This window comes from Saccopteryx bilineata, chromosome 2 (genome assembly GCF_036850765.1).
Source record: "Saccopteryx bilineata isolate mSacBil1 chromosome 2, mSacBil1_pri_phased_curated, whole genome shotgun sequence".
NCBI classification, from domain to species: Eukaryota; Metazoa; Chordata; class Mammalia; order Chiroptera; family Emballonuridae; genus Saccopteryx; species Saccopteryx bilineata.
In genome coordinates, this window is record NC_089491.1 from 207,162,563 (window position 1) to 207,190,102 (window position 27,540).

Below are 27,540 nucleotides of genomic sequence, written 5' to 3' on the forward strand. Positions count from 1 at the left end.
AAGTATTTTATTTTTTATTTTTGAAACCAAATGTTTAATATTTTCATTAAACAGTGTCAATACAATTTCATGTTAATGCAAACTGGAAGACCAAGCCCAGGAGTCCAGAGAAGAAACAATACTCCCAACAAGAAACACCGGTGATCTTCCTTCCATGCCAGCTGCACTCCTGGTGCTCTGATGTGCCAGTTGGTCCATTTCCTCTAGGTTATCACACATCAATTTTCAAGATGTGCTGGGCACTTTCAGTCCTGAGAGTCAGTGCAGTAACGAAAACTAACCAAGGCTAGACAGGCTGTTTCTCTGAAATATTGGAAATACCACCCTTTTGGACATTAATTCCTGTAGATTTTTTCTCCTTGGGCATCTGATTTCTTAGCTCTGTTCCTGTAGAAATGGGAATCAGAACCACATTTTTTGTTAGTGTAGATGGAGTGACTTCCATCTGCAGAAACATGAACACAGTAGGATTCCACATACCACTCAGTTTCATGATAATTCACTTAATTGTGGGGCCAACTCAATTTCTGGAGCACTGCCTGCTGCCAGAAGAGCTCTCTTCTTCATTGAACAGCAAATGACATGTAGGGCACCAGGAATGGAGTGCTCAGCTTCTTCAGTAACCATTCTGTTAGATACAGTAACAACTGTATCTAACAGAATGTGACTTGTGACTGTTTTTGCAGGGCTGTGCAGCCTATAATCTTGAGCAGTTTGCCAGAACCACTTAAACTGACCTCCTAAACTAACTCCACCAGTCCCAGTATGTCAGCAGTGAACTGGTCTGTATGAGCCACTGGCTTTGTTCCAGTGTCCTACAAATGAATTTAATATCTGCTCTTCCATTAATCCTAACTGTCATAATCTTCATTTGTTCAGGAAATGTAATGCAAGATCACTAAAAGCATTGCTTAGAACAGACTTCTATTTGAGAAGGACATTACATCCTGTTTTTTCATTTGCTTCACTAAGTTTAGAACATAGGATCTCTCCTTTCCAGCACTTGGTCCATCTGGACATAGAAAGTGCTATCTGATTATCCATATCTGTTTTGGGAACAGACAAGCAAACTGAGTAAGTCCAATCTTAGCCTTTTTGACTCCAGTTATACCAGAATTTGCCATTTTTTGAATGAGAACCAGCCCTCCCACTAACTCAGAGTCATTCATTGATTGTCCCACCAAGTTTTAATATCTCTAAGACCTACACTAGTGGCTGTGGCTGGGGCAACCACTTTCACCACTGCATTTACTGTCACTGGAAAAACCAGACTTGATTATTGAGAGACAACCTTTGAGTTCAATGTGGTCACGCTGTTTAGCAGAGTTTCTCTGTCACTCAGTTCTACAGGTCAGGACATGCCAGTCAAGATTTAAATACCCTTTCCAAAACCTTCTGGAATGACTCAGAAGTGATAGTTGGATAGACTCCTTTCTGAAGAAGGTTGGTATAGGAATCTAAGAGAGCCAGTAATGATGACCACGGACGTGGTGCCATCTTCTGCTTCTGTATGTTAACTCCCTCAGCATTCCAGCTGCTAGATGTGACACTGACATTTGTTTCAGAATGGTGGCATCGTCACATCGTCACTTGTAACGTTCACATGGCCTTTCTCATCTGGAATCATTCTCCATTCCTTGTGGTTCGGGGCTTGTTCTCCGAGCATCAGCAACAGTGGAGATGTCGCTGAAGCGGATCTGAGCTGGTTTATCGCGTCTGATAGGTGCTTTTGTTGCGGCTGCTGGCAGCCCCAGAGGGAGGGTGCTTCGCGGTCAGGGGTCCCACATTCTTGGGTATGGCTAACTGAGCTGGGTCCGCTGGGTAAGGAAGAATGGAGCCTTCACTAACTTTCTTGGAAGAAGTGTGGGCTCTTGGAGGAAGAGGAAGAGACAGAGAAGCTGAAAAAGCATTTTAATTTAATGGTAAGAATGTCCTTTTTAGAGTCAGAGAACCTAGACTGGAGACACAGTTTCTCTTTTTTTGTTTTTGTTTGTTTTTTTGTAGTTTTCCAAAGTGAGAAGTGGCTATAGGGGTGACTGTGGGGGTGGCATGCCCACCAGGGGGCAATGCTCTGCCCCTCTTGGGCGTGTCTCTGTTGAGGCTGGAGCCATTCTAGCACCTGAGATAGAGGCCATGGAGCCATCTTCAGTGCCAGGACCAACTTTGCTCCAATAGAGCCTTGGCTGTGGGAGGGGAAGAGAGAGACAGAGAGAAAGGAGAGGGGGAAAGGTAGCGAAGCAGATACGTGCTTCTCCTGTGTACCCTGGCCAGAAATCAAACCCAGGACTTCCACACGCTGGGCCAACACTCTACCGCTTAGCCAACTGGCTGGGGCAGGGCCAGAGGCACAGTTTTATTTGTAGCTTCTTCTTTTAGAATATATAAATCATATTTATTTTAATGGATGTTTGTAAGAATTAAAGAAGTGAGAAAGTGTGAAATATTTCTTTTTCCTGTGGGAGAGATAGAGAGAGCCAGAGAGAGGGACAGATAGGGACAGAGAGACAGAAAGGGAGAGAGATGAGAAATATCAATTCTTCATTGCGGTTCCTTAGTTGTTCATTGACTGATTTCTCATATGTGCCTTGACCAGGGGGCTACAGCAGACCAAGTGACCCCTTGCTCGAGACAGCAACTTTGGGCTCAAGCTGGTGAGCCCTGCCCAAACCAGATGCGCTCGTGCTCAAGCTGGTGACCTTGGGGTCTCAAACCCGGGTTCTCCACATCCCAGTCCAACACTATCCACTGCGCCAATGCTTGGTCAAAAAGTATAAAATATTCTAAAGCTATAATTTTTTAAACAAAATCAGATAATCAAATAAAAAATAGACTAACATTTTATCTATTTAAAAAATGGTTTCAAAGTGTAAATATCCTTGACTGTCACTGGAGGCCCTATGAAATCAAGGGATGATGATAGGCCTGGATGTTAAAACAATCTGAGTTTGAGCCTTCTTTTGCATACAAATTGATTCAATGAACCAGTCATTCCATTTAATATCTCTTTTATCTTTTGTTGTGTGAAAAACCACACAGAAACCGAGTGGCTCATGACTTTGTGGGTCAGGAATTTGAGTGGGTACAGCTGATGCTCCTCCAGCTCCACCTGGCACAGGCTGTCTTTCCATGGTGTTCAGGTGGGGGGTGCACTGCTCTGATCTGGCCAACAGAATTTGTGGAGTTTGTCAATACTATGCCAATGGCCATCACTCTAGCATGTCAGTGTCAGGGAAGCTCATCTGCTTCTAGGCAAGCTGACTTTTCCCAGAGTAGACATCCCAGTGGACCCACGCAGGAGCTGCAAGGTTTTGTGTGGCCTAGCCTTAGAAGATTCCGAACATCCGGCCTGTAACATTCTTTCCATCCAGGGAGACACAAAATCCAGCCAAAATTAATGAAAGAAGGGGATTAGACACCACCTCTTAATTTATCACAATACCTCAGAGCTTCCTCTTTCCCCTTTTGTACAACCTACCCCCAAAGAATTCTTGCGAAGGTCCAATGAGACAAATGTCTTTTTAAGTGTCTCTCATAGATCATTATGAATGAAAATTATCTTCTTTTTTCTTCTTACATCTGGAGATCATATTTCTCAATGTCACTAGGATACCTGGGAAACACTGAAGTAAGCACAGCTGCCCCCTGAGCATTCAAGATAGGGGGTCAAATGAGTTTTTGTATTTTAATCACAGAAGATACTTGAAGCTCAGACCATGTGGGCTCTTTAATTTAGTGTAGGCCAATTCTCATGGTTATTTGTTTTTCTAGCCTACAGCAAATTGGGAAGAAAAAATAAGAAGAGAGGTAAACTGCTAAAAAGAGACATAATTGAAAAACTTGGAAGTTAAGGGGGAAAAATGTGTGAAGTACAGGACTTTAGAACTCTAGCATTCTGGGACATTTTAATGGGATAATAGAAGGCTGTAAGCATCCCAGTAACTATTGATTTATATCCTAAGTCACCAATTACTGTTTCTAATGATTCTGGTAACACAAATTTAAGTTTTGTTTTGTGTCTCCTTTAAGTGTAAGATGATGTATAGTATACTTGAGAAAGACTTCTAACCATATGGTTAACCTTAAATGTGTAAAGTAGCTAAGTTTGAGATTTCCTACTCACAGAGTATTTTTTACCTTCTAATGCTGCTTTATAACTGATGTGTTTCAGTGTGATGCTATGACATGATACAAGGAATATCTGTCAGGTTTAGACTGCCTAGCAGCTGAACCCTCTTTCTATGTTTTTGAAGATCTTTACCTTGAATCCTGGTGAGACTCAGAGAGTACTTCCTAACAAGAAGTTGAAAAGGGCAAATATCCTTTCTCTCCACTTTCTTGGAAACTAGGGGTAAACCCATGACCTAGGCTTAATTAGTCATGGCTGTTTCATATGAAGAATCATGATCTAGTGATATAAAGAAGCGGGGCCTTGGAAAATTATATACATTCTAGAGACCAGTGGTCACAGCTGCATGGTTGTGTGCAGGAGCAGCCTCTAGTATTCATGTCCAGCTGTAGTAGAGCAAGCTGAAATGTGTCCACCAGATTTGTTTTGTTGCAAAATTTTACTCTGACTGATGCCTACCTTTTTATTTGTGTGCCTTTCCCCAAGCCAGGTTCTCCAGTGTTCCTAGCAATTTTCAACATCCTCAACATCATTTCACTGTGTATCATTCCTTAAGTCACAGCTGGATTTTGTTTCTTGAATTAAGAATCCTGATCATTATGCTACTTAATTGTCCAGATATTTTGCAAGTCACAGATCCACAGTGGAATGGTAGCAGTGGTTCTCGATTCAGCATCTACATCAGAATCCCTTAGAATGTTTGGAAAATAGCAGTGCCTATGCCAACCCAGATCAAACACATTGAATATCCAGGGGTAGGATCCTAGTATTGATAACATTGAAAAAATGATCTTTAGGTGATTCTAATGTGAGAATTAATACATGGGAGAAATTCAATGACTGATGGGCATGTTGAAATAAATTAATTATGTGCAACCTTCATTCACACCCATCCCCAAATTATGTCGTCTAAGAGTCCTAGAATATACTTGTTTACCAAGCATACTTGAAAGTTGCTTTTGTAGCTGTTCTCTCCAAACTATAAATAATGGAAACATTGCCATTAAAGTAGGCTCTCTAACTTCAACAAAGATAACAGGTAGCAGTTGCCAACTAGAAATACTTCTAGAATCAAAGGAAGGCACTATTATTGCCATAGTTTGCAGGTCAAACCTGATAATCACAGTGATTGGTCTAGTTGGGATCTTTGGTATTGCTAAATTAATCATGGGTTTCTAGGACTAAATTGGATGAGATGTCTACATAGCTCTTATTTCCTTTGTATAAATGGAAAGTTTCCAAGTCTGGCGAACAGAAGTCTGACTTGATTTATCTTTTGATAGCCATTAATCTATTTTTTATTTCCAGGCCTTAGTTCACACACCCCTAGCCCTTGAATAAAACATGGATAGTACTGTTGTGGATGGAGCCTGTGATAATATAACAAGTACCAACTGAGGCTATAACTCCTAGCCTTCCTCTAAGGTCCTTGATCAGTTATAGGTAGCTCAAAGACCCTGGGTTGGCACAGAGAATAATAAAATACAAAGATTTTTTAAAGGTGTTTTATTGTTGTTGTTATTAATCTGTGTAATTCCTGGGGACTCACTATATGCTGGGAATCAGAACACAAATGAAGTCTTGGTTTATCTGCCATCTGCCAGGTCCTATAGGGCACTTGAGTGTATAGAAGGGAAGGATATTGTTAGCTACTGGCAGAATCTACTCTTATTATTTCTTGGCCTAGGGAGCAAGAGCTATTATGATAAAAAGGACCAAGTGGAAACCCCTGGAGCTCCCTCTTCCTGATAAGTAGTACGTCCAAGGGAAACACTAACATCAGTGCCATTATCAGTCTTGAAAGAAATAGGAATAAGTTCTTCCCATTTCCTTCTAATCAGCCAGCCTGCTTATTACAGAGGTTGGATATAACTTTGAGTATGAGAGTGCATTGCAGGAAGCTAAATCAGATGGTTGCTCCTATAGCAGCTGCAGTTTCCAGATGTGGTTTCTGGAATGGGAGAAACCTAGCTCCTGGGATGCAGCTCTCAGTCTGGCTAAACCTTTTGTATCTACTCTAAAAGCAGGCACTATCAGATGCCTTCTGTTTTCACCTTGAAAGGCACATGCATGACAGGTGGGAAAGGCAAGCCCCATAAAAATAAAGGGACTTACAACTTGATGCTAACGATGCTAGCCACAGCAGGACTTGAAGACAAAAATCATGCCGGGGCCTAGATATGCCTATTTTGCCACAATGCCATCCTTCCCTAAACTTACATCTTTAGGAGTTGCTAGGAAAGGTGGGCCTAGCATGATTGGATTGTTTATCTTCCTGGTGTTCAGTTTTACAAGTTCTTTATAAATTTTGGTTATTAACCCCTTATCAGATGTATTGTCATATATGTTCTTCAATTGTGTAGTTTTTTTTTTATTCTGTTCTTATTGTATTTAGCTGTGCAAAAGCTTTTTAGTTTGATATAGTCCCATTTGTTTATCCTGTCTTTTATTTCACTTGCCCATGAAGATAAATCAGCAAATATATTGCTGCAAGGGATGTTGGAGAGCTTACTACCTATGTTTTCTTCTAGGATGATTATGGTTTCATGGCTTACATTTAAGTCTTTTTTCCATTTTGAGTTTATTTTTGTGAGTGGTGTAAGTTGGTGGTCTAGTTTAATGTTTTTGCAGGTAGCTGTCCAATTTTCCCAACACCATTTGTTGAAGAGGCTGTCTTTACTCAACGGTATGCTTTTACCTCCTTTGTCAAATATCAGTTGTCCATAAAGGTGTGGGTTTATTTCTGGGTTCTCTGTTATGTTCCATTGATCTATATGCCTGTTCTTATGCCAGTACCAAGCTGGTTTTAGTACAATGGCCTTGTACTATAACTTGATATCAGGAAGTGTGATAACTCCTTTATTCTTTCTTTTCAGGATTGCTGAGGCTATTTGCATTCTTTTTTGGTTCCATATAAATTTTTGGAATATGTGTTCTATATCTTTGGAGTATGTCATTGGTATTTTAATTGGTATTGCATTGAATTTATAGATTGCTTTGGGTAATATAGACATTTTAATGATGTTTATTCTTTCTAACCATGAGCACAGTGTATGCTTCCACTTGTTTGTATCTTCCTTGATTTCTTTTATCAATGTTTTATAATTTTCTGAGTACAAGTCTTTAAGCTCCTTGGTTAAATTTACTACTCGGTACTTTATTTTCCTGGTTGCAATAGTGAACGAGATTTTTCCCTTCATTTCTCTTTCTGACAGTTTATTGTTGGTGTATATAAATGCTTCTGATTTCTGAGTATTACCTTTATATCCTACCATCTTGATGAATTCATTTATCAGGTCTAGTTGTTTTTTGACTGAGACTTTAGGGTTTTCTGTATGCAATATCATATCATCTGCAAATAATGATAGTTTTACTTCTTCTTTTCCAATTTGGATGCCTTTTATTTCTTCTTCTTGTCTGATTGCTGTGGCTAGGGCTTCCAGGATGATGTTAAATAAGAGTGGTGAAAGGGGGCACCTCTGCCTTGTTCCTGATCTTACATGGATTGCTTTTAATTTTTGCCCATTGAGAATGATGTTGGCTGTGGGTTTGTCATAGATGGCCTTTATCATGTTGAGGTATGTTCCCTGTATTCCCACTTCACTGAGAATTTTGATCATGAAGAGGTGCTGGATTTTATCAAATGCTTTTTCTTCATCTATTGAAATTATTATGTGGTTTTTCTCCTATCTTTTGCCTATGCGATGAATCATATTGATTGATTTGAGAATATTGTACCAGCCTTACCTCCCCAGAATAAATCCCATGTGATCATGGTTTATGATATTTTTTCATATATTGCTGGATCCAGTTGGCTAATTTTTGTTGAGGATTTTAGCATCTAAATTCATTATGGATATTGGCCTACAATTTTCTTTTTTTGTGTTTTTTTTTGCCTGGTTTTGAAATCAGAATTATGCTCGCCTCACAAAAGGAGCTTGAAAGTCTTTCTTCCTCTTGAATTTTTAAAAATAGCTTGAGAAGAATAGGAGTTAGTTCTTCTTTGAGTATTTGGTAGAATTCACTTGTGAAGCCATTGGGCCCAGGGCTTTTGTTTGTTGGGAGTTCTTTGATAACTGTTTCGATCGCATTTGGTGTAATTGGTCTGTTTAGGTTTTCTGATTCTTCCAGATTGATTTTTGGAAGATTATATTTTTCAGGAATTTGTCCATTTCATCTAGGTTGCCTAGTTTGTTGGCATACAGTTCTTCACAGTATTTTCTTACAATATTTTGTGTTTCTGTTGTGTCAGTTGTTATTTCTTTACTCTCATTTCTAATTTTATTTATTTGAGTCTTCTCTCTTTGTTTCTTGGTGAGTCTGCTTAAAGGTTCATTGATCTTGATTACTTTTACATAGAACCAGCTCCTTGGTTCATTGATCTTCTGTATTGTTTCTTTACACTCTATGTCACTTATTTCCATTCTGATCTTTATTATTTCCGTCCTTCTACTACCTCAGGGTTTGCTGTTCTTTTTCTAGTTCTTTTAGATGCAGGATTAAGTTGTTTACTTGAGCTTTTTCTAGTTTCTTTTTTTTCTATTTTTTTTTTGTATTTTTCTGAAGCTGGAAATGAGGAGAGACAGTCAGACAGACTCCCGCATGTGCCCGACCGGGATCCACCCGGCATGCCCACCAGGGGTGACGCACTGCCCACCAGGGGGCGATGCTCTGCCCCTCTGGGGCGTCGCTCTGCCGCTACCAGAGCCACTCTAGCACCTGGGGTAGAGGCCAAGGAGCCATCCCCAGCTCCCGGGCCATCTTTGCTCCAATGGAGCCTTGGCTGCGGAAGGGGAAGAGAGAGACAGAGAGGAAGTAGAGGGGGATGGAGAAGCAAATGGGCGCTTCTCCTATGTGCCCTGGCCGGGAATTGAACCCGGGTCCCCCGCATGCCAGGCCGATGCTCTACCGCTGAACCAACCGGCCAGGGCTTTTTTTTTCCCCATTTTTTAAAATTAAATTTAATGCAGTGACATTGATAAATCAGGGTACATATGTTCAGAGAAAACATCTCCAGATTATTTTGACATTTGATTATGCTGTATACCCCTCACCCAAAGTCAAATTGTCTTCTGTCACCTTCTATCTGGTTTTCTTTGTGCCCCTCCCCTCCCCCACCCCCTCTCTCCTTCCTCGCCCCATCCCCCCCTCGCCCACCCCCCACATTCTTGTTCATGTCTCTGAGTCTCATTTTTATGTCCCTTCTATGTATGGATTCATATACTTCTTAGTTTTTTCTGATTTACTTATTTCAGTCTGTATAATGTTATCAAGGTCCATCCATGTTATTGTAAATGATCCGATGTCATCATTTCTTATGGCTGAGTAGTATTTCATAGTATATATGTACCAAATCTTTTTAATCTACTCGTCCTCTGACGGATATTTGGGCTGTTTCCAGATCTTCGATATTGTCAACAATGTGGCCACAAACATGCGGGTGCATTTCTCCTTTTGGAGCTGTTCTATGGTGTTCTTGGGGTATATTCCTAAAAGTGGGATAGCTGGGTCAAAAGGCAGTTCGATTTTCAATTTTTTGAGGAATCTTCATACTGTTTTCCACAGTGGCTGCACCAATCTGCATTCCCACCAGCAGTGCAGGAGGGTTCCTTTTTCTCCACATCCTCGCCAGCACTTACTCTGTGTTGTTTTGTTCATGAGCGCCATTCTGGCTGGTGTGAGGTGATATCTCATGGTGGTTTTAACTTGCACTTCTCTAATAATTAGTGATGCTCAGCATTTTCTCATATGCCTATTGGCCATCTGTATGTCCTCTTTGGAGAAGTGTCTATTCATTTCTTTTTCCCATTTTTTGATTGGATTGTTTGTCTTCCTGGTGTTGAGATTTACAAGTTCTTTATAAATTTTGGTAATTAAGCCCTTGTCAGACGTATTGTCGAATATGTTCTCCGATTGTGTAGTTTGTCTTTTTATTCTGTTCTTATTGTCTTAAGCTCTGCAAAAGTTTTTTAGTTTGATATAGTCCCATTTGTTTATCCTGTGTTTTATTTCACTTCCCTGTGGAGATAAATCAGCAAATATATTGCTCCAAGAGATGTCGGAGAGCTTACTGCCTATGTTTTCTTCTAAGATGCTTATGGTTTCACAGCTTACATTTAAATCTTTTATCCATTTTGAGTTTATTTTTGTTACTGGTGTAAGCTGGTGATCTAGTTTCATGTTTTTGCAGGTAGCTGTCCAATTTTCCAAACACCATTTGTCAAATATCAGTTGTCCATAGAGCTGTGGGTTTATTTCTGGGTTCTCTGTTATGTGCCATTGATCTATATGCCTGTTCTTATGCCTGTACCACGCTGTTTTTAGTACAATGGCCTTGTAGTATAACTTGATATCAGGAAGTGTGATACCTCCCTCTTTATTCTTCTTTTTTAAGATTGCTGAGATTATTCGCGTTCTTTTTTGGTTCCATATAAATTTTTGGAATATGTGTTCTATATCTTTGGAGTATGTCATTGGTATTTTAATTGGTATTGCATTGAATTTATAGATTGCTTTGGGTAATATAGACATTTTAATGATGTTTATTCTTCCTAACCATGAGCACAGTGTATGCTTCCACTTCTTTGTATCTTCCTTGATTTCTTTTATCAATGCTTTGTAATTTTCTGAGTACAAGTCTTTAGTCTCCTTGGTTAAGTTTACCCCTAGGTACTTTATTTTTTTGGTTGTAATAGTGAAGTGGATTGTTTCCTTAATTTCTTTTTCTGACTGTTCATTGTTGGCATATAAAAATGCCTCTGACTTCTGAGTATTGATTTTATATCCTGCTACTTTGCTGAATTCATTTATCAGGTCCAGTAGCTTTTTTATTGAGACTTTAGGGTTTTCTATATACAATATCATATCATCTGCAAATAATGATAGTTTTACTTCTTCTTTTCCAACTTGAATGCCTTTTTTTCTTCTTCTTGTCTGATTGCTATGGCTAAGACTTCCAGGACTATGTTAAATAAGAGTGGTGAAAGGGGCACCCCTGCCTTGTTCTTGATCTTAAGGGGATTGATTTTAATTTTTACCCATTGAGTTTGATGTTGGCTGTGGGTTTTTCATAAATGGCTTTGATCATGTTGAGGTATGTTCCCTGTATTCCCACTTTGCTGAGAGTTTTGCTCATGAATGGGTGCTGGATTTTATCAAGTGCTTTTTCAGTATCTATTGAAATTACCATGTGGTTTTTCTCCTTTTTATTTATGTGATGAATCATATTGATTGACTTACAAATATTATACCAGCCTTCCCTCCCCAGAATAAATCCCACTTCATCATGTTGTATGATTTTTTCCATATATTGTTGGATCGGATTTGCTAATATTTTGTTGAGGACTTTAGCATCTATATTCATCAGAGATATTGGCCTATAATTTTCTTTCTTTGTATTGTCTTTGCCTGGTTTTGGAATCCGAATTATGCTCACCTCATAAAAGGAGCTTGGAAGTCTTCCTTCCTCTTGAATTTTTTGAAATAGCTTGAGAAGGATAGGAGTTATTTCTTCTTTGAATATTTGGTAGAAATCAGTTGTGAAGCCATCAGGCCCTGGACTTTTTATTGTTGGGAGTTTTTTGATAACTGTTTCTATCTCATTTGGTTTAATAGGTCTGTTTAGGTTATCTGATTCTTCCAGATTGATATTTGGAAGATTGTATGTTTCAAGGAATTTGTCTATTTCATCTAGGTTGTCTAGTTTTTTGGCATACAGTTCTTCATAGTATTTTCTTATAATATTTTGTATTTCTGTTGTGTCAGTTGTTATTTCTCCACTCTCATTTCTAATTTTATTTATTTGAGTCCTCTCTCTCTTTTTCTTGGTGAGTCTAATTAAAGGTTCATCGATCTTGTTTACCTTTTCAAAGAACCTGCTCCTAGTTTCATTGATTCTCTGTATTGTTTCTTTAGCCTCTATGTCATTTATTTCTGCTCTGATCTTTATTATCTCCTTCCTTCTACTACGTTTGGGCTTTACTTGCTGTTCTTTTTCTAGTTCTTTTAGATGCAGGGTTAAGTTGTTTATTTGAGCTTTTTCTAGCTTCTGAAAGTGTGCCTGTAGTGCTATGAACTTCCCTCTCAGTACTGCTTTTGCTGTGTCTCATAAATTTTGAGTTGTTATATGCTTATTGTCATTTGTTTCTAGAATTTTTTTTTTTATTTTTTGATCTCATTCTTAATCCATTCCTTATTTAACAACCTGCTATTTAGTTTCCGTGTGTTTGAGAATTTTTGAGCTTTTCTGTTGTGGTTCATTTCTAGTTTAATTCCGTTGTGATTGGAGAAAGTACTTGATACGATTTCAATCTTCTTAAATTTGTTTAGAACACTTTTATGACCTAACATGTGGTCTATCCTAGAGAATGTACCATGAGCACTTGAAAAGAATGTATATTCTGCTGCTTTAGGGTGGAAGGTTCTGAAGATATCTATTAAATCGAGTAGATCTAGTGCAGTGGTTCTCAACTTGTGAATCGCGACCCTGGTGGGGGTCGAACGACCAAAACACAGGGGTCGCCTAAAGCCATCAGAAATACATATTTTATTTAAAAATGTATTGTATAATAAATATGTATTTTTCGATGGCTTTAGGCGACCCCTGTGTTTTGTCGTTCGACCCCTGCTGGGTCACGACTCACAGATTGAGAACCGCTGATCTAGTGTGTCCAATAAGTCTGCTGTTTGTTTGTTAATTTTCTTTCTTGAGGATCTATCTAGTGATGTTAGTGGGGTATTGAAATCCCCTACTATTATAGTATTGCTGTGGATCTCGTCCTTTAAGTCCATCAAAGTCTGCTTTATATATTTAGGTGCTCCTATATTAGGTGCATAGATATTTATAATAGTTATATCTTCCTGTTGGATTACTCCCTTTATCATTATGTAGTGACCTTCTTTATCTCTTACTATATCCTTTGTTTTAAAGTCCAATTTGTCTGATATAAGTATTGCTATCCCATCTTTTTTTTTCATTTCCATTTGCATGAAATATTTTTTTCCATCCTTTTACCTTCAATGTATTTGTATCTTTTGATCTAAGGTATGTCTCTTGTAGACAGCATATGTACAGGTCCTGTTTTCCATGCAACTACCCTATGTCTTTTGATTGGATCATTTAACCATTTACATTTAAGGTTATTATTGATATGTAGTAGTTTATTGCCATTTTATTCTTTAAAGCTGTATTCCTTTTTTTGCTATATTCTTTTCCCACTTTGATCTGTTTACAGCAGGCCACTTAACATTTCCTGCAGCATTGGTTTGGTTGTAATGAATTCCTTGAGTTGTTTTTTGTCTGGGAAGCTTTTTATTTCTCCTTTGATTTTAAATGATAGCCTTGCTGGATAAAGTAGTCTTGGTTGTAGGTTTTTGTTCTGCATTACTTTGACTATTTCTTGCCATTCCTTTCTGACCTCAAGTGTTTCTGTTGAGAAGTCAGATGTCATCCTTATGGGGGCTCCTTTGCAGGTGATAGCTTTTTTTTCTCTTGCAGCTTTTAATATTTTCTCTTTATCACTTAGCTTTGATATTTTAATTATGATGTGTCTTGGTGTAGGTTTCTTTGGGTTTCTCTTTAATGGAGTCCTCTGTGCTTTTTGAACTTTTGAGAGTTTCTCCTGCATTAATTTAGGGAAGTTTTCAGCTATGATATGACTGAACAAAGTCTCTATCCCTTGTTCTTTTTCTTCTTCTTCAGGAACCTCTACGATGCGGATGTTATTTCTCTTCATCTTGTCACAGAGCTCTCTAAGGGTTTCCTCAGACTTTTTGAGTCTCTTTTCTTTTTTCTTCTCTGCTTTCTTGCCTTCATTCAAGTTGTCCTCCAACTCTCTGATTCGATCCTCAGCTCTCTCCATCCTGTTTTTAATTCCTTCCATTGTGGTCTTTATTTCTGATATTGTATTTGTCATCTCCGACTGATTCTTTTTTAATATTTCAATATCCTTTTTTATACTTGCTATTTCTTTATTTAGGTGTTCATAATGAACAAACATTTTCGTTCTAAGATCCCTGAGCATCCTTACAATCATTATTTTGAACTCCGCATCTGGAAGTTTGATTATTTCTATATCACTCAGTTCATCTCCTGATGGTTTCTCTTGTGGTTTCATTTGGATTGCATTTTTTTTGTCGTCTGATTATCTGTGTTTGGGTGTTTTGTTTGTAGCGTTGGTTGAGTCTAGGCTCGGTGTTGTCTGCCTCCTGTTTTCAATTGTGTTATTTCTAGGTCTCCTTTGGTTGGTATCAGCTATTATTTGTAATCCACTTTCGGCTTTGGGCAACTTTGAAGTCTTGATTTGTTTGTTTTCTTAACAGGTGATAGTCTTGTTTACTGATCTCAGCAGGAGGCTTTTTTGAAACTGTATCCAGGAATGCGATGGGTGTAACCTGAGATTCTGAAGGCCTTTACCACCAACTAATCTCTCTGGGAGCAGGGTGCTTTCTCAGCTTCAGTAGAGGGAGGTGTATCTCAGATCTCCATGGAGACCTGAGTTACTGCCCCTCCTCCCCACTTCTTGTTTTCAGCTGTGTCTTGTTGCACTGATTGAAGCTGGAGAGATGTCTATAGATCTCTGATCCAGAAGCAATTCAGTACTGTTTTGTGGAAAAATCAGTCCTTCCCCCAGCTATGGCCACCTCCATTACGGATGACTCAGCTTTTTTAGGTCATCTCCTGCATTCTTTAGCCCCTCACAGTCTGTCCCTCTCTCTCTCCTTTCCACTTGGGAGATAAGTTGGTCTTTTCAACACACCTTGCTCCCTGCTCACCAGGCCAGTGGCTGTGAGCAGTATTTTCTGCTCTTTTCCCTGGTGTAAGATCCCCTCTGGGCTCTCAGCCTCACCCCCCCATTCCTGTAAGCAGGGTAGATTCAGGCACTCCCTACCAGGTTTGTTCGGGCTTCTTCTTTGCTCCTTGGTTTTTGAGAGCTGTTCTTGTAGTCCAGAGTTAGTTTTTCACACTGATTTTTCCTAAATTGATTTGTATTCCAGTTTGATGGTGAGAGCTGGGAGTCTGTGCATCCGCCTACTCCACTGCCATCTTCAGGTCTCCTCGAGCTTTTCCTAGTTTCCTAAGAAATGGTAATTCTATGAACTTCCTTCTCATTATAGCTTTTGCTGTGTCTCATAAATTTTGAGTTGTTGTATGCTCATTATCATTTGTTTCTAGGAATTTTTTATTTCTTCCTTGATTTCATTGTTAACCCATTCGTTATTTAATAACGTGCTATTATTTTCCAAGTGTTTTAGTATTTTTCAGTTTTTCTGTTGTGGTTGATTTCTAGTATCATGCCATTGTGATCAGAGAAAATGCTCAATATGGTTTTAATCTTCTTAAATTTGATGATACCGCTTTTGTGCCCTAACATGTGGTCTATCCTAGAGAATGTACCATGAGCACCTGAAAAAAAAATGTATATTCTGCTACCTTATGTTGAAAGGTTCTGAAGATATCTATTAAATCGAGTTGATCTAGTGTGTCCTGTAAGTCTGCTGTTTGTTTGTTAATTATCTTTCTTGAGGATCTATCTAGTGATGTTAGTGGGGTATTGAAATCCCCTACTATTACAGTATTGCTGTTGATCTCCCCCTTTTATATCTATCAAAGTCTGCTTTATATATTTAGGTTCTCCTATATTAGGTGTGTAGATATATATAATGGTTATATCTTCCTGTTGGATTGCTCCCTTTATCATTATGTAGTGGCTTTCTTTATCTCTTCACTTTGTTTTAAATTCCATTTTGTCTGATATAAGTATTGCTACCCCGTCTTTTTTTTTCATTTCCATTTGCATGAAATATTTTTTTCCATCCTTTTACCTTCAGTTTATGTGCCTTTTGTTTCATGGTGTGTCTCTTGTAGACAGCATATGTATGGGTCCTGTTTTATTATCCATGCTGCTACCCTATCTTTTTTGATTTGGTCATTTAATCCTTTTACATTTAAGGTTATTATTGATATGTAGTTGTTTATTCCCATTTTATTCTTAAAGCTGTATTTCTCTTTTGCTACATTATTTCCCCCTTTTGATCTGTTTACAACAGGCCCCTTAACATTTCTTACAGCATTGGTTAAGACTATACTTTCAGGGATCATTTCTATAGTTTGTTACAGCATTGGTTTGTTTGTAATGAATTACTTTTTTTTTCTGTCTGGGAAGCTTTTTTAAAATTTTTTCTTTGATTTTAAATGATAGCTTGCTGGATAAAGTAGTCTTGGTTGTAGGCTCTTGTTCTGCATTACTTTTAATATTTTTTGTCATTCCCTTCTGGCCTCAAGTGTTTCTGTTGAGAAGTTGGATGTCATTCTTATGGGGTCTCCTTTGTAATTGATAGCTTTTTTTTTCTCTAGCAGCTTTTAAAATTATTTTTATTTATTTATTCATTTTAGAGGAGAGAGAGAGAGAGAGAGAGAGAGAGAGAGAAGCAGGAAGCTTCAACTCCCATATGTGCCTTGACTGGGCAAGCCCAAGGTTTTTAACTGGCAACCTCAGCATTCCAGGTCGATGCTTTATCCACTGCACCACCACAGGTCAGGCCTCTAGCAGCTTTTAATATTTTCTCTTTATTACTTAGGTTTGATATTTTAATTATATGTGTCTTGGTGTAGATTTCTTTAGGTTTCTCTTTAATGGAATTCTCTGTGCTTCTTGAACTTGTGTGACTTTTTTCTGCATCAATTTAGGGAAGATTTCAGCTACTATGATATGATTGTACAAAGTTCTATCCCTTGTTCTTTCTCTTCTCCTTCAGGAACCCCTATGATGTGGATGTTATTTCTCTTCATGTTGTCACAGAGCTCTCTTAGAGTTTCCTCAGACTTTATGACTCTTTTTTCTTTTTGATGCTCTGATTCCATGCCTTCATTTATCTTGTCCTCTAACTCGCTGATTGGATCCTCAGCTCAACCCTCCTGATTTTAATTCCTTCCATTGTCGTTTTCATTTCTAATATTGTATTTGTCATTTCTGACTGATTCTTTTTTATTATTTCAATGTCCTTTTTTATACTTACCATCTCTTTATTTAGTTGTTCATCATGACCATCTATTGTTGTTCTGTGATCATTGAGCATCCTAAAAATCATTATTTTAAACTCTGCATTCAATAATTTGGTTATATCTAACTCATTCAGGTTCTTTCTGGGGATTTCTCTTGATTTATTTGTGTTGCCTTTCTCTGCCTTCCCATTTTGTCTGCGTATAAGAAGGGTGTGGCCACTGGATTCCAATGGGTGTGTTCTCTAGGTGTGGTCTTTCTGCATGCCCGCCTCCCTCTGCCACTGCCTTGGGTGTTCAGGTATGGGTGTTGCTGGCACCAGCTGGCTCCAACTGTAGCTGCAGTTTTTGCCTCTCCTTCACTGGAGGGGCTGTGTTCATGTGCCCAGGGCCACAAGCCTTGCCTTGGCAGGCTGGGTTGAGCACCTTTGCTCAACTGTGGGTCTGCATCTATTCTTGGGCTTTTGCCCCACTCCCGTGGGTGGAGCTCTGCTCACACATTGGACTACAAGCCCCATCTCTGCAGGCTGGGTGAGGCTGGGTTCCGGTGCTCAGCCATGGGTCCCTGAAGTTCCCAGGCTTTCACCTTTCCTCTGCAGGGAGGACCGCAGGCAGGCCCTCCACTGGCCAGACCGCTTTTGTGTACCCTTTCTGCCCCCACCAGGCGAAACTGAGCTCATGCCGGGCTTCTGTCATGGCTAGCCCAGCTTCTTCCCCCACTAACAGGATCACACTTTGGCATCCTGCTGCCTCCCGCCCTCTGGTGAACCCTCAGCAGTGTGGGTGGTGGTGTCGCAGCTCAGACCCTAGCACTCAATACTGTTTTCCTTAAGGCTCCCACCTTCTAGGGAACTCTGCTCTGAGTGCCATGGGAGAGCTTGTTTTGCTGGTGTCCTGCTTCCCTTTGCTGGTATTGCTGGATTCCAGGGGAAATATTCACTTCATATTTGGGGAGTGACTCAGCCCAGGGGTTAGTTAGGGTGGATGTCTCTCAAAGTGCTTCACCCTGTGTCTCATAGATTACACTCTCTTTCTGCTAGTCCAGTCCTCTCATCTCTTTCTGTCTACCAGAGCCCCGGGTAAGTGGTTGTGAAAGAAGTTTTCTGCATGGTTTCTTTAAAAAAAATCTTGGGTCTGAGAAATCTGTCTCTTTCTCACAAACAGTATCCTGACTTGTTTTACAGCTAAATACTGTCCATATGCCTCTTCTAGTCTCTGGGGCTGCAGGCTGGGGCTTTGTTCCTGGGGCCCAGGACCCTCCCCTCTCCACTAAACTTGCTTCCTGCCATGCAAGTCCCTCCTGGCTACTGTTCGCTCCGGGGAGCTGGGCAGCTCTCTCCGTATTTCTGCCTTCCCTACTAGTCTCATTGTGGCTTCTTCAGTGTTCTTTGTTTAAAGAGTCCTCTTAGTTTAATGCAAAGTTGGTTTTTTTAGATGATGGTTCTTAAAATTAAGTTGTAATCCACTTTGGTTCTTGGAGGTGGAAGTTGGTACATCCGCCTACTCCCTTGCCATCTCGCCGCCCCTCCAACCCTTTTTTCTTATATTTGGGAATTGCCTACCTCATGAGTCATGGAAGAAGGCAGAGATCATTTCCTCTGTTTACAGAATCTAGGGACCAGATACTTGGTGTCCTAATCTTTCTTTCAGCTAGAACGGGAACCTGTGACATAGTCACCATGAGACTGTAATTAATTAATGACTCAAGCATACAAAGGCAATAAAGACTCCATTTTGGTAGCAATGAGCTGTAGCAGCAGTAGCAACAAAACCAAGTTTTGAGGGGCAGCTGTGACAGTGGTCCAGGAATGGCAGGAGGTGTCCAAGTTGGCATGAAGTTTACACCAAACTCTCTTTTTGACATGACTTCAGCTACAGTTCTGGTTGCTGTTTCATGTCTTTCATTACTGTCTCCCCCCCACCACCTTTCTAAAGTTCAGGAAATCTTTCTAGGTGTTCCGGGTTGCAACATATGCTTTAAATAATTAAAAAATTATGTTTAAGTCAGCAAGAGCTTTATTTCTCTTCTGTTGCATGCAAGGCAGGAAGGAGAGAGGTGAATGAGCATTTATTTTCTAGGAAGCAAAGGTGCAATAACTAGAAAGGACTCTGAATCCAAGAAATAAAAGGCTAGAGGAACACAGCATATTTTACACACAAGTTAGTTTTTTCACTTGACCGGGAAGGCTGGAGTTAATATACTTTCTTAAGGTGCTGCATGAAAAGTGGGAGGGAGAGAACCTAGGTATCTGCAAGGCTGGCAAGGGGAAAATGTAAGGTGCTATGTGTTTTGACAGGTTCTGGGCTGAGAGTATGCTGTGAGGATGGGCAAAGATATAGCACTGGGGATGCTATGCATACTTTATTTAGGTAAAGCAAGAGACAGTTAAGGTGTATTGGAAGTGGCTTTGTTATTATTTCAATTTTCCCTGGCTTTACTAGTTATAGGTAAGTTTACAATCATACTGATAATCTAATTCCACTGACTTTTGCTTTATTTTACTAAGGTAAAGCATTGACCTTATATAAAATTCTCTTGAAGTATTATCAAATGCGTCTGGGAGTGTCTCCCATTGTGGTAAAGTGAAGATGAACGTAAACTCTTTGGCACGTTTTCCACTGAGAGGCTCTCTTTTCCTCTTCTCCTTGATTCTGAGTTGGCTCTGTGACTTGTTTTCAACACCAGAATGCAGCAGAAGTGATGTGGTATAGTGTCTGAGGCTGGACATAAAGAGATCTACAATTTCTGCTTTTATCTCTTGGAATACTTCTTTTTGGGACCCAGCTGTTGTGCTTCGAAAAAGTCATTTGGAGAGAGTGGGACCCAGCTCTCCCACTAATCCCAGCCAATAGTGAGAGCTGAGCTGTGCCAGGAAACATCACTCAAGACTGGGGCTTCCTAACACAAGAACTATAAAACAAGGTGTTTTTCTTGTAACATACTTTAAAATGGAGGTGAGGAAAACTCTGTTATTTGCTCACCAGTATTTAGAATAACTTAAAATCTCTCACTTTGTAAGTCTAAGTCATGAGTAGTGGCACACTGGACATGGAGCACATTCAAGCAATGGACCTCTGTGTGCTCAGGATTCTCCCTCTCCCAGTGGCCAAGGGTTTTAGTTTCATAGTTTTTCTTTATTGAACTCACTATGCTGGGCTCCTTCATCTTTCAGGACTTGTTTTTCAGCCAGAGGATCATCCATAATATTATGAATAAAGTTCTCTTGTTCTGTCCCACAAGTTCTGCAGACACACTCATGAAACAAAGGTCTGCATCTTGTTTAGGTTCAAGCTAGGACAGCTGCTATGCTGGGTGGGTATTTAAGTATAATTATGGGCCAATATTGGACTTTCACTCACCTATGCTTTCCACGTGTGAGATATATACCAAGTGAATGAATTGATGTAACAGGACGTAACTGAGTTTCTGGAGTTTCTCAATAGTAGCTCATAAAATATTTCCATTTGTGGAAAGAGACTTTCACATCTTAGACTGGCTACAAACAACATATGCCTTTATTTCTCGTGTAACAGTGGGTAAGCCAGGGATTATCTGCTTGAGGCTGGGCTTTTCTGAGGCATCTGCTTCATAAATCTCTCTTCCTCCTTGTTGAACTGATAAGCTAACTCAGAAATAGCCTCACAGTAATGGAAGCAACACAAGCTGTCTAGCAAGGCCTTGCTTCCTGGTGTTTGGCACAAGGCGGCACCTGCTTCACTAGGGACACACTGGTTGAGCCTGGTGCCAGGTTATGCCTGTCTTTGTGAGGCAAAACTTACCTTCATGAAGGTGGGTTTTTTTTTGTGATTTTGGGCATTTTGACATCCTCTAGCTTCTCTGCCCCACTGTAGGAATCACATGGCAGGCCCCAGTGGGGACTCGGGGTGGCCAGAATTGGAGAGGCTGCCATCACTGCAGTCAGGTCATTGGCACAGGGCTGCCACCTCAGGCCTGGCAGGGTCCCCAGCTTTTGAGTCCAAGAATCTCTAGTTGCCAGAACACATGCGAGCTGGTGGTGGAAGGGATTCTGGCACCCCAGCAGACAGGTCCTGGTTCTTCATTGAATATTTCTTCTGTTGTACCAGCAGAAGGCTGATTCTACAGTGAGAACACTCCTTTTGTCTGTCTCTCAAACACAAGCTGTTTCACCTTCCATATCCCACTAGTCTTTGAATTAGGAGACGAAAGCTGTGCCTTTTTTACGCCTCCAGTGATGGTGAGAGAAGGAGCATCCTTCTCTGCACGTTACGGAGTCACTCTGTTCCTGTCGAATGAGCAAGGAAATGAATGGAAAGTGGAGTACCAAGGGAAGCCCTGCGGGTGCCTCCATGGGGCTCCTGTTTGTGTAACAGCCAGAGCTCCAGTGAATAGCAGCACTGACAGTGGTTCCCTGAAGGGGTTAGACAGCAGGATACTAGAAGCCAAAGGGAATGAAAACCTGGTCAGGCTCTAGATGAAGCCTATCATTAGGTTGTCAATAAAGCAACTATCAACTGCAAAGCAGTGGTGCTGTAGGTGATGCTACTGAGTCATAACAGTAGAAGCTTAGATTTAGAGCTTCCCAGCATCAGCAAGTGTTCACTGATGGGTTTTTGAATCCCTCAGCTCTTGGGCTGGTTGGGCACAGGTTTGGGCAGCTGAAGCTCTTGGGGCTGTTGCATTGGATCATGTATCCTAACATTTCTAGCAGTATCATTTTCCTTAGCATTATGATGAGATAAATATTGGGAAGTTTTATGATTTAAGGAACCTCTAACCATCTAGTAGATGAAGTGACAGCTTGGTTCCTTCTTCATTATGTATTGACTGATGCCTGATACAAACCAAAGGCCTACAGCTCAGAGGCCCCTCCCACCACCATGACTGCTGGCTTAATGTACATGATATAGTCAGTTGTGTCTGTATCCAGTCCTGCTTATGCCAGTTATATTTTACTCATTCACACAAAAATGAGTGAATGAAATCCCCATACCCAGAAAGAGCTTAAATTTTGTGTCTTCATGTAACTTATATTTTGGTGGGGAGACAATAAACACATGAGTTGTTATAATTGTGACAAATTAAATATCTAATAAAATAATGAAATATGAATTGTAAAAGGGAGAGCATTGTTATTATAAATTAAATTGAATTTGGAAAATATGATGAGGGTAAATTTTTAAAAAAATCATAGTTAAATTGGCTTTAAGCAAGAATCCTTACAAGTTAAGGAAAATTCTAATTCTGTAGTTGGCTAGCTTCACAGGAATCTTGAAGTTTTCACTTCATGTTAAGGAAACTGAAACCTGAGATTGTATGATGTGTGTTATGGTGGTTTATAATTGTACAGAAAATATAAGGGACCTCATTGGAGTTCCTTATGATTGACAATCATTAATATTTGCTTTCATTGACACTTTTTATTAATTGAAAAACTACATGAATTGTTTTGGATAAGAGAGTTTTTATCCTAACCCATTCAATAAATATTTATTGAGCATAGGCTCTTTCAAAGCTCTGTTTACAATATTCGGAGAGATGCAAAAATGAGAGAAGAATCCCATTCAAAGCATATACTGTAAGAAAGAAGGTGATGTTGACTTAAGAGCTATACGAAGGGGTAGTGGGATGATTTCTGAATGTGTAGGTCAGGTAGGAGGAGCACAGATCTCAGCTTTGGGGCATGACACAGGGTTGTTTTATATTAAGAAGTTGCCCAATGAAAGCTGCCACAAGTTTACGGTAAGGGTTTATGAAGGGCTACGTAATAGTGGGGGAAAGGGAACATAAAGGAGTGATGGAAATAAGTAGAAATTTAAAAAAAGAAATAGATAATTATTCAGCTTGTGAAATTACATTTGAATATTGGAAGGCACCTCAAGAATCCTCTTGCTGTTTAGGCTCTTGGTCATGAAAATGAGAGACTCAGGGTGGCCCAGTTCACTTGTGGTAGACCTGGAGCTAGGATCCAACCCTCCTGGTTCGGAAGTTATAGGAATTTTTTTCTTTTTCTTTTTTAATTTTTTTCCCCTTTTTTACAGAGACAGAGAAAGAGTCAGAAAGAGGGAGAGATAGGGACAGACAGACAGGAACAGAGAGTGATGAGAAGCATCAATCATCAGTTTTTCATTGCAACACCTTAGTTGTTCATTGATTGCTTTTTCATATGTGCCATGATTGTGGGCCTTCAGCAGACTGAGTGACCCCTTGCTTGAGCCAGTGACCTTGGATCCAAGCTGGTGAGCTTTGCTTAAACCAGATGAGCCTGTGCTCAAGCTGGTGACCTCAGGGTCTCAATCGAACCTGGGTCTTCCGCATAACAGTCCGACACTTTATCCACTGCGCCACCGCCTCGTCAAGAGGAATTTTTTTCTTGAATAATTAGTATTGCTATAGATAATGAGTAAATATATCAGGGTCTGCTAAAATTAACTGCTGTCATTGGCAGTGAGATCGAGAATTTGAATGTTTTGAGTTGGTGGTTGCAGATTCTTTTTCCTTTGTGACTATGTGAAAATATTTTCTAGTGGTTCCTGTGTTGTCCTAACACCACAGGAGCAAGGAAAAAAATATGTGTTTGTAGGCCTTTGAGAACAAGAATTGTTTTACATGGTGCTGATTGTATTATTAACTATAAATTATGAAGCCGTGTCCAGTATAAGGTTCTTTTCTCATTTGTGTCAGAGACAGACTTACTGTGTGTGATGGGGGTTAGGGGGGGAGAAATAAAGTAATGATAATACTGGCTGTGTTCATTTTTTCCTGTGGCTGTTTGTCCTCCACATTCTTTGCATTTCTAATCAGACTCACAAATCTCCAAACTGAAACTGTAGAGGGGACCAATTCTACTTCTTTTACCTGTCCTGCATCAGGTTAGATTTGTCCTCTTTCCTCACAGTACGTCAGACTGACTCATATGAAACATTTATTGGAAACCCAAATGAACCTATTTGTGCCATCTTGTTTAAAAATATGTGTATTTGGGTATGTATGTGTGTTTGTATGTCTTTATGCCTATCCATCGTCTGTCTGTCTATCTATCTATCTATCTATCTATCTATCTATCTATCTATCTATCATCTATCATACACACACACACACACACACACACACACACTTAAATGTTTTCCTACCCTGTCCATAGGTAATTACATTTATTTACTTTGGTCTGATCAATATTAGAAAGGCCTCTGTGAACATCCTTGTAATATAACTCTAATGGTCTTCTTTCTTAACTCTTCATCCATTTTAGTCCTATTATACATAGGAAAAACTAAACTTCTGTATTCCAATTGCATTTGTTTTCCTGCATGTACTCATACTCCAGTACAGTTATCACCAAGGAAACAAAGTGAAAATCTCCTTTCTTTCCAGCCCAGGGAAGATGACACAATAAATCGCCAATTGTCTTCCAGTTACCTTTCATTATAAGGCAAGGATTACATTTATGAAACATTAAACTTTTCCAAGTTTCCCAAATTCTTCTATTTTTTTATTCTAATTTATTGGCTGTTCTTTTTTGTCTTTGGGGATTCCTTTGGGAAGTTTCCCAGGTCCCTGTCCAGGACCTATCCATCTCTTCTCTCTATATATTCTCTTGGTGATTTCATCCATCTCTGTGTTTTTAAATACCATCTTTAAGAAGATTGTTTCAGTTTCTACTGTATTAAGAATTCCAGACTGATATAACCCAACCAGTTACTTAACATTTGCACCTAATGTCAAAGAGGTGTCTCAAACCTGATCTGGCCCAAACTCTCATCTCTTACTTTCCTGTTCCCTCAAACCTGCTCCTCATTTCAGTAAATACTGTAGTGTATCTCTCTCTTAAATAACTTAAGTAAAAAAAAAATCAAGGTATTTTTTATTCCTTTGTTTCTCTCATTATCAGTATCTGGTCCTTTGGACACAGCTTCTTGGCTTGACTCTTGCTGCCCTGCAAGCCATCCTTTCTCCTTGTTGATCCAGAGTGGTCATGTCACACTTGTTTTCAACTCTTTTAGTTAAAATTTATTCCTTACCCTGAATTATCAAGCTTACCTAGATCCTGCCTATTCTTTACACCTTTGACTAATTTCATACTGCTTTCCCTATTGGACATCATACTTCAACCATGTTAGACTTAATTGTTTTAACCGATTTCTGTCTTAGAGTCATCATACTAGGATGCTCTTCTTCCTGATCTGTATGCTTTTTTTTTTATATTTAGATCTAAGCTAAACATATTACTTTACAAAGTGCTCTTCCTGATCACTCAATCTAAAGTGGAGAACTCTTTAGCATTATCTAATTTTAATAATTGCATAGTACTGGTCACTAGTTAATATTTTTTCTCATTGACTTTTCCTTTCTCCCATCTTTTAAAATATCAGTTTCATGGATGTAGATATTTATCATCAATGTAAGAGACTTATTAAATGCTATATCTGTATGTCTGTCTGTGTGTCTGTCAGTGTATCATCTACCCCTATTAATTAAATGAAAGGTGTGTTAACCCAGGTGATTTATAACATTTAAGGAGCAACTATCATCTTAAATTTTCTAAAATGATTACTTTGTTTTAATCTCTATTGATTAAGAGTTTAATTTTATGATTCATAGAAGAATATGAAGTTATAAATTTCTAAACTATTTCAATTTAAATGATAAATTTTCATTGATTTGTTTTGTTGAAAAAACTACAAACAAAATATTAGATGTAAGATTAAATGCATTCAAAATTATTAATGTCCATACATTTCTTTTAAAATCTTTTAATATATTAATATTTTACACTTTTTTACAGTTTCTAGACAAAGTCCACATACCACATTATATGCTTGTAAAATATAGAGTTTTTTTTTTTACTGAAGAAGGATAACTAATTTGAGCAGTTTAAACAGAAAGTTAACATACTGTTTTTCCATTTTCTGAAAGAAATTCTCTGTGAGCTCAAATGGATAATTAAAAGTCTGTGCCAAAGTTTAGCAACTCAATAATTATCAAAAAAACAAAACAGAACAGAAAAATACAACCCACTAACACAGTTCTGCTTTTTCTTTTTCTTTTTCTTTTTTTGTATTTTAACAGGCTTTGTCAATGCCATAGAAATCTGCTATTAATGTAGATGTAGAAGTAATATCATCAAAGAATAAAACATTGAAAATAACCTTACCTAAGAATAACAGTGGTTTGCATGAGAGATGATACATGTAGATTAGAAATACAACACTGTTAAAGCTAATGGCTATATAGTTACTAAAAGCATTCATCAAATAAATGTACTAATAATGAAGCTTCCATTAGAGGCTTATTCATTTACCAACTTCTTTAAGGTGTCTGTCAACTTAATGTGGTTTCATTAATTTATATTTACCATTTGATATAAAGCAACCTATTCTCTCCCATAGCTAGATATGCATTTAATCATCATTGCATGTATATATGAATTTACACAATTCTATTTGGATGATTTTGGTTCATGTACGAGATTATTGAGATAAGCAGTTGGTTTTCCATGATGAAGATATTGGGCTCCACACCTCTGATATCTGACTAAGCAATAGAGGAAAAGTCCAAACTCTCTCTCTCTCTTTTTTTTTTTTTTTTTTTTGTATTTTCCTGAAGTGAGAAGCAGGGAGGCAGAGAGACAGACTCCTGCATACGCTCAACTGGAATCCACCCGGCATAACCCCCAGGGGGCGATGCTTTGCCTGTTTGGTGTGTTTATTTGCTGCGGAGCCATTCTAATGCCTGAGGTGGAGGCCATGGAGCCATCCTCAGCACCTGGGCCAAATTTGCTCCAATGGAGCCTTCGCTGCAGGAGGGGAAGAGAGGGACAGAGAGAAAGGAGACAGGAAAGGGTAGAGAAGCAGATGGACGCTTCTCCTGTGTGCCCTAGCTGGAAATCAAACCCGGGACTTCCATATGACAGGCCTTGCCACTGAGCCGACCGGCCAGGGCCAAGCCCAAACTCTTTCATGCACAGACTGTGTCTATAATCACAGACAGGGCAGACTTATGCAGAAGGGTGAGTTAAAGCTCTCCATCAGGGCTTTTTCAAGGATCCTTTTCCCACTAGGCACCCACCCTCACTAGATAATGTGATTCAAGACCTAAACTTAAAGCCCAACATTATGTACTGCCTTGAACTTTGGTGACATCAGGAAGGCTCATCTGGCCTAACTCCAAGTTCCCACCTTACACTGCTCTTGTTGGATGAAGTTCTCTAGCCAGGCGAATATCCTCATTAAGGAAACCAGGCAAAGTTCCTGCTTATCAGTGAGTAAGGCATCAGCTCCCTGCCCACCTGTAGAATTATTTAAACAAGCCAGTCACATCCTCGCACCAGGACTGGAAGCACCATGCTTTTTTGATACTCCAGAACCTACCTCCCACAACCCCTGGTTTTTCAATCTGTTCCTGAGTGTAGTCTTCTGTGACTCTCCATGGCAT

General features: G+C 39.3%; 1 pseudogene; it reads right to left on the minus strand.

Moving 5' to 3' along the window:
- Window positions 1–211: 211 nt before the first annotated feature.
- On the minus strand, window positions 212–27,540 carry LOC136322416 (T-complex protein 1 subunit delta pseudogene; annotated as a pseudogene).